This window comes from Mytilus californianus, unplaced genomic scaffold, assembly GCF_021869535.1.
Source record: "Mytilus californianus isolate M0D057914Y unplaced genomic scaffold, xbMytCali1.0.p SCAF_88, whole genome shotgun sequence".
Lineage (NCBI taxonomy): Eukaryota > Metazoa > Mollusca > Bivalvia > Mytilida > Mytilidae > Mytilus > Mytilus californianus.
The window spans coordinates 433,393-443,843 of record NW_026262743.1 but is presented as its reverse complement, the minus strand read 5'-3'; the positions used below and the strand labels follow the sequence as shown (position 1 = coordinate 443,843).

At 31.0% G+C, this 10,451-nt stretch overlaps 1 long non-coding RNA gene across 1 annotated transcript; it reads left to right on the top strand.

Moving 5' to 3' along the window:
* The first annotated feature begins 913 nt into the window (after nt 1-913).
* Nucleotides 914-3,521, top strand: LOC127713913 (uncharacterized). The gene is made up of 3 exons (XR_007987535.1): nt 914-1,064; nt 2,408-2,461; nt 3,485-3,521. It is a non-coding gene; the product is annotated as an uncharacterized LOC127713913 (long non-coding RNA).
* The last annotated feature ends 6,930 nt before the right edge of the window (nt 3,522-10,451 follow it).

The window sequence follows — 10,451 nt, the reverse complement described above, 5'->3', positions numbered from 1 at the left end:
ATATATATACACTTTTCTATTCACGACTATCCAACATTGCTTTCAAATGACTTGTGCAAGAATCCACACACATTTACACATTTTTAATTAATAAAGGTGTTTTAACATTATCATTATCTTATTCTATTCATAGTCAATTATTTCAATTCAAAAGCAAACAAAAATTCAGCAAACATTTTTTGGTGACAAGTCAGCGGTCTTGGGTTAACGTATTCCTTTTCTTTTTTTAAAGAAAGCAACTTGTTTTAACTATACACTGGCAAATCTTCAATAAAACAATACAATTGCATTGTGTAACATTAAATTGAATTGTAGAAAGAATTCAATAAAAAATATTTTGAACTTGATCAACAATACTTAAATTCTATTTTAAATAAAATTGACCAATAGTGAGTGTTTTTCATAATTATATGCAGACGCTAAAATTCATTTCACGATAGACTTTCATTCATGAAAAAATGCTTGTATACAAATAAAGATTCTATTATATTAATTGTAGGTAAGAAAGTGGGGGAATGCCTTGAATCATGTATGTGTAAGTTTTATTTTAACTACTAAAGATAAGAACAATGGTAAGAAAGTTGCTTACAACAAAATTCAGTTTCTAGAGCAAAATTTTGAAAACATTTATTTTTATTTAACTTTTAAAGATGAGAACAAGTATGCATAATTCTGCATTTGGGTTCTTAGTTTTAAGTATTTCAGAAAGTAAATATACAAAATGTATTTACTTAACTATATAATCTCTTAAAGTAATGTTGACATTACTAGATTCGTGTGCACAATTAACATAAACATGCAGACTGTTACAATTGATTTCTTATAGATGAAAATTGTCTGGCATGATATCGTAAGTTCAAAAAAAGTAACATATGATCATATTTCATGTATCGTATATAATCGATAGCAGCAATGTTAAATTAAACATTATCAGTTCGAATTAACTGTACAGTTGTTCGTAGATTTATTCGTCAAGTACTTTTTAGAATCAAGTAACAAGATGTTTGTTAGCTTGTTAATAGTTTTCGTATTGGTTTGCAGGCAGCAAGCTGGAGGTGTGCCAGGTAAGTAATAGTAGTTTGCTCTTATATTCGTCATTTGAGCTAAAAGATGTATTTTTTTTTACATTTTCCTTGTAAAACTACCAAATAAAATGATAAAAAATTTTGTTAAATGTCTGATAAGATGTTTAACAAGACAAACGTTCTTCTAAATATTGGATAATATACTTAAACTAGCTTACATACTCTGACTTATCGCTTTTCCAGTAGCTCACTCAGTACTTCGGTACTACTATGAAAATATGACTATAGTTTTATCGAAATTGTCATATTGATTTAAAGAATGTATCTCCCTCTCGCAAAGCTCTGATTCCCTGGTCGTGTCTGGCTATAATGTTGGTCCTTTTTGATTTTATCAGCTCTTGGACGTTTGTGTTAGGTTTGTATTTTCAAATATATTTGCCTCGAGCATCACTTAAGGGACATTTGTACTAATTGTCGAGATGAGCATTTGGTGCAGTACAATTGGAACCATTAATGTTAATTCAATCTTATCAAACATTGCAAAGATTGTATCATACCATTATGAGTATTTGTACCATATACAGCAGACAAGAACTTGTTGTTCACGTTAATTTATGACATTATTATTTAGTTGTGTTGAAGATATGAAGGAAGTCACTTTTCAGAGTATAAAATCTGACAGTCTTTATTGATCATTGATATGAACTGAATAATAACAGATATCTGATATTGATTTAATACCATATTTCTTACAAAATAAGATTTACTATACCAATATAAATTTCGATCGAAATAACAACATGGTAAGTACAGATATAACGCATAATTCCCAAAAGCTAATAAAGTCAGTAAATTAATAATGCCTTAACGACATATGGATTATAAAAGAATACCTCATAGAAATAAAATTTCTTTTATATTTTTTTTAAAAAGTCGCATTTTCTTTTAACCTATAACAGAACTATTTAGAATTATTCTTATATAAACATGATAAAATAAATTCGTAAAAACACGATATTTTGATTACAAATTTAACTTTCAACGAAGTGAAATACGTTGCAAATGTGCGTCGTGCTAGTAAAAATAGTATAGAATTATACCTACCTACAGAAAATAAATTCTCCTTAATACACGACCGTTTGTTAAATAGATTAATTGATTGGTAGATATTTGCTCAACTTAGAATCCAGTAAAAAGACTATTTCTGATTTGGTCCATGGTTGTCAATTGTAAGATTTGCTTTTTGCCGGAAGTAACAAATTTAAAGATTTATTCATGACTTGGACTTGAAATTGCTTCAGCAGGTATGTTGATTTAAAAAAAAACATGTTTATATTCTGAGTTATTAAAATAATCTAATGAATGCTTATTTATACAAACAGACGACATTCCTACACGTGTTTGTGTCCGACAGTGCAGGGATGAATATTCGCCAGGTAAGTACTTTTTTCTTATAAAATGCAGTTGACGGCCTAATGATATGCCTCATTACATGCTTTATTTTAGATTTTTTTTTTAGAATAGATAGATAATTGTAATAACATAGACAGTTAATTATAGAATAACTATCATGGAATTCAAATACTAAAAAAACAAATTAATAAAAATTGACAAACAAAATATCAGTTTCCGAATGTGAATTTTATTTTTACATTTTAATGTTTGTTATTGACCAATCTATATTATTTTTTTATGTGTAAGAAGACACGAGCTAAATTAGATGTGTGCATTAAAACAGGATTAAGTTAAGATATTGGAAACTATCTTCACTATTAAGTTAGAAATCAAATAACGAAAACGGGAAAATATTGAAACTGAGATGACGCAATAACAACAACATAAAATCAATACTGTGCTTACATGTAGTGATTTGTTTAAATCATCATCTGACGGGTTACCAAGATATTTTTGACATTTTTTTCTGTTTATTTTATCATAAAATATATGTTTCAAAACGGCATTTACATTGCCATATTGCATGCAATTAAAACACATGCATATAATATAATTTAAAATACACTACTCTTAATGATCTCATTGACCAAATGGTAATGGATATACACATAAAATCTGGGTTATTTAGCACACATATTCAATTATGATAATAATTGAATATTTACCAAAACAAATGTTGAACGGATTATATATCACCAATGATGATATTTTTAGCTAAATTCTGTCACTTGAGTACCATTATTTTACAGAAACGGACAGAAAAATTTCACTTTACGAACAAGAGTAGTCGTGAGATGATGACCATGAATTTATGGGGTATTTTTTTTAACTATACACTGGCAAATTTACAATAAAACAATACAATTGGATTATGTAACGGTTAGTTAAAATGTATAAAGAATTCAATGAAAACATTTTGAACTTAATCAACAATACATTAAATCTATTCAAAATATTTAAGTTTTGCACTAAGTGCCATTTATACCTGTTTATATCTTTTACAGGACCCGAAATGGCTCAATGCATTAAAAACTGTGACAGTGAGTTCAATATTTTTTTATTTATCTGATGAATATAGGAAACTTTAATTCCTGCAATGACGAAGGGACAAATAAGTGAATATTATCATTAATGAATACTCTTCAAATGTAATTGGCTTATAATTTGGTACCACTGACGCCTGTTTCGCCTATATGAGATTCATCAGTGGCGTTCGAATAGTGAGACGGCCAAATCAATGCAAACACCATTCCAAAGCATAAATTTAAAACGTTTCGACAAATATGGCTTAGCCAATCTATGCTTGGGGCAAACTTGCATTGGATTTCAAATAATTCAGCATTTTCTTAAAAACTCAAACCTCAGAAAGACCGTTATAATGATACTTCATGTCAGCTTGCTGAATACTTTGTGTAAGTCGTTATATTGTTAATATTGCTTGCCTCCTTTAAGACTAAATTCCATTTCTATATGAACTTCCTAAGATACCTCTTAGGGTGAAGCTCTAAGTACGCTCATGTACCTTTTAATCTTGTAACGACTGTCACAAGTGAATATCTCACATTTTTGCTTTTTATGGTTATCAATTTAAGAAATCAATCACTACAAACCAGTAAAAGTCTGAAATGGCCTATATCTGTACTCGACTGTACTGATTTTTACTCGACCAGTCTGAATTGGTCTGAATTTTACCCGACATTACTCGACCCCAGTCTTAACCATACTCGACTGTACTGATTTGTACTTGACCCTTATCTTTACCATTGAAAATAGTCTGAACTATTACTCGACCAGTCTGAATCAGTCTTAACCCATTCTCGACCTGTACTCGACCTATTTTTTTCAGTCTAAACTATACTCGATCAAAGGTCTGAACAATACTCGACCAGTCTGAACCATACTTGACCAAATAACCTCTACTTTTTCTAAATTTTAACTGTTAAAATAAATTTCTTTTTAACTGACATGACAACAGCCACAATAGAATAAAGATATATTATAAAAACAGATTTTTACATTCTTACATGATTCTCAGATTTATCGAATAGAGATAGTTTAATCAAATGATCTTATATAATAATTTAATTATATTAATTTTAAAGTTTTAGAGTTTTGTTAAAAAAAGATTTTCTTTTACCTAAAAACCACACCAATACTGAGAGCAATTACACCTTGTTAAGGTGCTTCTTGTTTGGCATGTGTGTTTTTTTTTAATTAATTTTCCTAAATTCCTGAATAAAAACTACATAGGTTTCATGGTTACATACAAAAAATGTACAATAGTTATATAATTATCATTTTAACGAGGTAACAACAGCCAACAAAATCACTGAAATTGTTTAACCTTATTTTAGAAATATATCTATTATTATAATTTGGGATATATTATATACAATATATATCAAAAAGGGATAAAAATTAAAGAAATTCATAAAATTGTTCTTCTGATTAGTGGTGAAGTATGAAAAAATACCTCCTGCTTGGGGCAAACTCATGAAAAAGATCACACCTGGTCAGAGAGTATAAAATTCTAAATAACATTCATTCAAAATTGCAACATCCTGTGAAACTTAAATCGCAAGGCCTTTTGAATTCACTAGATAAGTAATACACGGGTTTATGAAAAATAGGTCTTTCTTTTTACCTGTAAAACACACATGTACTGAGGTAATTAAACCTTATTAAAGTGCTTCTTGTATGCCATGTCTTTAATTTAGACAAAAATTATTTAAAGTTAATTGAAATAATTTTTTACTGAAACTTTGGAACACATTTCCTTTTTTAAAAGTTTATCACAGGATTACTATGGAAGTTCTATTATCATGATTATATTAAATTCTTGGTTTAACAAAACAAAGGTGTCATTTTTTTAATTTATTAAGTTGCTTTATATGCTATTTTATATATATTTTAATAAAAAAATGTTCACTGCATTATTAACTTAACTCAACTGACACCATAAATCTATACGAGGCTTAAGTTAATGGTGAAAATTGTCCAGTAACCATAAAATATATCTGAAACATTCAAAAAATTTTGATTAACATTGGAAATATTAGTCACAATTCAGTTTTGAGATTATTTGATCAGCTTGTTTTATTTTTATTTTAAAGGTGATATATATGTATGTATATAAGTGTTGATGAAGTTATATTATGTTTATTGTGAAATTTTGGTTTCGATGCTATATTGAATACATTTTTAATTTCAAATTGTTGTTCAAATTTCTAGCCAGGGGAAATAGCTGTTGTTAAAAACCGTTCCTAAATTGATGAAATACAATTGATAGATAATAAAAATAGGTCTAGGTTGGTTAAGACTTGGTCGAGTATAGTCCAGACTAGATCGAGTATGGTTCAGACTAGGTCGAGTATGGTTCAGACTAGGTTGAGCATGGTTCAGACTAAGTCGAGCATGGTTCACACGCGTTCAAAATGGTTAAGTACTGGTCGAGTAAAGGTCGAGTACAAGTTCAGACTGTTAAGTATGGTTCAGACTTCCATTCGAGTATTATCAAGTAAATTTCAGACCAATTCAGACTGGTCGAGTAAAAATCAGTACAGTCGAGTACAGATGTAGGCCATTTCAGACTTTTACTGGTTTGTAGTGAATTATACACACCTTTAAAAATATCATCTCCCTGTTGTCGTTTACGGTTTTGAAAAAATCATTCACAGATGACTGTAGCAGTTTGAAAAATAGGTATATTTTAGGGGTAAAGTAATCAAATCTATATAGATTTTAAGTGTTAAGAAAATACGAAATAAAACTGACAAAAAGAAGGTGTTTTTCATAATTATATGCAGACGCTAAAATTCATTTCAAGATATAGTTCATTCAAAATATGGATATTTGTATACATATAAGGAATCTATTGTATTAATCACAGGTAATCAAATTGGAGAATGCCTTGAAACCTGTATGTGTAAGTTTCATTTTAACTATTAAAGATGATAACAAGGATCCCTAATTCTGCATTTGGGTTCTTATCTTTAAGTATTTCAGAATGTAAATATACAAAATGCGTTTGCTTAACTATAAAATCACTTAAATTAATGTTAAGACTACTAGTTTCGTGTGCACAATTAACATTAATATGCAGACTGTTACAGTTGGTAAAACATATAGTCATCTATTAAAGTTGTTACAAGTGCAGTCCCGTGCTTTGATTGCACACACACACACACACACACACACACACACACACACACACATATAGCAATCGTGAACCGTGGAAATTGAATATTTGAACGGTCAATTGCGGTAGGTTCTGACATTAAAACAATTTCACCATCTCAGTTGGATCGATCAATGTATTGTTGCACTCCATGGAACAGTTAGAAATGGCATTGGTGCATTTTTTTTTAAAAAGAATTTATTTCTAACTAAGCGTTTTAGCTTAGTTGATTTTGAGTGTGTACCCAATTATGATAAAAAAAAATCTGTTGTTATACATCTCTGTTTTAATTTGAGTAATTTTTTCGTAATAATACGCGAAATATAAAATAAAGATGAGATTGATCTTTCTCAAACAAAACAGTGTCTTTCTTAGATAATAATGTTCATTGCATTGGTCAATGTTGAGTTTTTATGGTTAGGTATTTTTTTTTCAATTACCATAAGCACTAGGTCAACTGTATTTGGTGCATTGAATAATCGTAAGGTGTACGTGTCTGTCTGACAGGTTTCATGTGACCTTGAACACATTGCCACGAATCTTTACATATGTTAAGTTTATGTGATACTTGAGGTAAAACCTTTATCTTTAAGACTTTTAACATAAAATCAATGGTCAGTAACGCAGGCGAGACACTCTTGTTATTATATTGATTACTTTTACTTTCAGGAAAAAACAATAAACGAAAAAGGAAAGGACTATGGCTTCAACCACCAAAAAGATCAATGTCTTTCCCGCCACCTCAAGAGATTAAAAAAAATCAAGTTTCACTACACAAAAACTCCTAAAAAAGCTACATATTATGGGTCAGTTGGAAAAAATCGAAGAAGACTTTTCCCAGATTCGCCTGAAGAAAAACTGTCAAGCGATATTTTATTAATCTTTCCTTCAGTTCTGAACAACTTAAATAAAGAGGGATATAAAGAAGACTTCTGTCTTTTATTGAAAGGGATAGCTTCTGGAAACTTTCTTTTGTTGATTTAAACATGCCCTATATTTAAATTTGGACACTGACAAGGGAAAGAACCCGTTTATCTTTAGGTTAATGAGTCAAAATTTACACTGCTCAACATAGATTTAAACGAATGAAATATGAGGTGTTATTTTGTTTTATTTTGGCTACTATTCGATAGCATTGGATTTTATCATATGTATACAGGAAATCGAGAGTATAAAAAACGGAGGCTGAATATCAATTTATTGTCGGTAGTTCAAACATCTAGATCTCTGTGACACGGGCTAAAAAATTATTAGAATATTACATGAAATTTGATATTCAGGGTAATAACGTTAATAACGCCTTTTGGATTTTAATAACTTTATGTAGACGGTTGATTATTTCAAATATTATATCAAATCAGATATGTACCACAGATACTGGCTGAAATGGCGTCAACACACACTGAAACTCTTTTTATACATTTGTTGGACAGATGATTCTACAACAGTCTTTCGTGCCAAATTTGACAGCGACCTTTGGGAAACGATGAAAACAGTTTCCTTGTATGGACAGGAAGCACAAAAAAGACCAACACGTGTTTAAGACAATGAAAAATAAATAAGGCAAAGAATGATTGAATATGAACAAAAAAATGTTGAACTTCTTTGCGAGATACCATCGGTAAAATGTACAACGAATGGAATATCACAAACAAACACCGAGACGCCATACGTTTTTCCCTTAACAATCAATAATGAACTTGCAGAACCGGAATCAAAAGTTGAAATGGTTTTAACTGAAACTGCATCTATGATCAAAGAAGCTTACCAAATATGAAGACGCAAAGGAACGGAATTACTGGTATGGCTGTTAAGTGGCACTGGTAGAATTTGGCACCCTGAAATGCCCTATGCTGTTCCAATTGCTTATGCTATGAAAGGCTATAGTTTGTCAACAAATGTTATGCGATCAATGCATGATTCTATTTTAATCAAGTATGCCGATAATGGAATAGATGTTATTTGCAGTAGTTTTGATGGACAGTGGATCAAGCTAGCAACAAGAACTTGAGAAGACAAGCCCTTGACACTACTGCAACTACAGAAAGACGTTTGGGAAAAAGCAAAGAAAACTACAAGAGAAAACATTTTTCACGCCTTTGTGGCCACACCAATGGTCAATAATGAAGAAACAGATATTGTTATAAAACAACATGTTTTGGGAGGGTCCATTATACACAAAAATCATGAAAGCTATTCGTAGACATGGTAAAACAACTGTGATGTCAGAAAAGACCAGTAAAGAGTGTGATACCGGAAAAGCATTGGAACAAAGTGAGAAATCAGACACACAATCATGTCTCCCGGAAGAGGTATTGGATTTATTCATCGCAAAAAATGATGCATCTACGATATTGTCAGAAATACAAGAAGCAGCAGAGACGGCAACTGAAACCACTAAACAGGACAAACACCCTGCCATGACTGACAATGCTATAGATAGTTCTTATCCTATAAACACCTCTGGTGAAGATCAATACCTTGCACAATTTGACCAGGACATTGAACTAATCAATGATATTTACCGAAAAATATACGAGGGTTTTATAAACCACAAGAAAACCAGTATACAATCAAGTGGAAAAGTAAATGTTTAGATGATATTAAAATTACAGTGTGAATGATACGAATAGACTAAAAAAATTAACCAATGATGAAATGAATATAATAATTGACAACACTGCTTTAATTCAGGACAAAAAGTGCCTGGCTATTAAAAAGTCGTGGTTAATCATGGAAAAAGTTAATGCTATTAGTACATTACTCGGCAATGGGCAAAAAATAGTAGCTGAAAAAACTGTAAAAAAGATCGTGACACTAAAAGAAATTGCATCACGATCACTCAAAGTCGCCAGTCGAGTTAATGTCAAGGCTGTTCCGAAACACATATTAAATGTTTTGTATGCAACACTATTTCCTCGTGAACATGAAGATTGGTGCAGCAATTCACCGTTCAGCAGAGAATTGTTCATTGAAAATGTAGGTTCAACTGAAATATTTTTTTATCCTGCTTATAATGATATAACAGAGAAAAAAATGGTGCCGAGGTGCGGTGATGCTCATCACCTGTTAGTAAACCTTCGAGTTAAAGTTTGTAAAGACGGCTTAAGGATGACAAAAAAAAAGGCATGGCATGCAGTTGCTGAGAATAGGGATATCATCAGTAAGAGTTTGGTTAGCGACCTGATAGACATGCAAAACCATGCGTATGCTCTGAAAACATTTTCTATCAAAGTTGAGATAGAAATGATAAAGTTAGGATATGATAATGAGGCAGAACTCTGTAATACAGTTAGGAATTGGTATGAGGCTGAAGACAGTCCTGGAATATCAGCATCTGAGAGAGCTCTCAAAAGATTGCGTATGAAAGCATATCTTGTTATCAGGAGTAGATTTTGGCACTTTTCCACCATATGGAATGTTCATAAATGGGTTTAGTAGAGTATCTTTCGAGGGTTTTGTGCAAAACATTGACACTAATATACAACTGTATGTATTGTGCACTACCAAAACGTACAACCAGTGAACAATATCTAGCCTAACAAATTAAAACTTTTTTGGGGAACTTAGTCAGATGGAAGATACGAGGCTTGGATGTCAAAAAGCCATTAGTATTCCTCGGTTGATGTCAACCATTACAGAAATTCTTCACTATCGCAGCGATCCATCCGACAGGTAATTGTAAATTGATGTAAATTGTAAACCAAATAGTTTAACAAAATGTGTCAAAAACAGTCAAAAGATTTGGACAGGTGGAAACATGACATACAATTTATCGTCTTTCTTTTGATTTA